Below are 525 nucleotides of genomic sequence, written 5' to 3' on the forward strand. Positions count from 1 at the left end.
TTACATTGTGATGTATATAATAGTGTACAGACAATTTACGTATTTATAGACAAAAGAGGTGACCGTTAACAGGACACTTTACATGCTAGAAAGGGCAGTTAAAGTCCAAACCACGAATAAGAGCAATTTCAAAGGGTATGAAAATAAAAAAACAATATATTTTTGTAGTTGCCTTCAGACTCGAGTTTCTGTATCAATGTGCAAAATAAATTAATTTGCCATCCGTACTTCTTCAGTGACAGCGCTAAAATTAATGCATATTTTATTTTCATTCCCTTTGAAATTGCTCTTATTCGTGGTTTAGGCTTTAACTGCGCTTCCTAGCATGTAAGGTGTCCTAATAAAGGTCACATATTTCGGGTATAAACACGTAAATTGTTTGTACACTATCATATATGAAAATATGTTGCCTGTTGACATTATAACATATGCTAGCCACCGGTATGCGTGTGTGTGTGAGTGTGTGTAGGCATGTATGTATGTATGTATGTATATATATATATATATATATATATATATATATAT

Source organism: Octopus bimaculoides, chromosome 1, assembly GCF_001194135.2.
Source record: "Octopus bimaculoides isolate UCB-OBI-ISO-001 chromosome 1, ASM119413v2, whole genome shotgun sequence".
NCBI classification, from domain to species: Eukaryota; Metazoa; Mollusca; class Cephalopoda; order Octopoda; family Octopodidae; genus Octopus; species Octopus bimaculoides.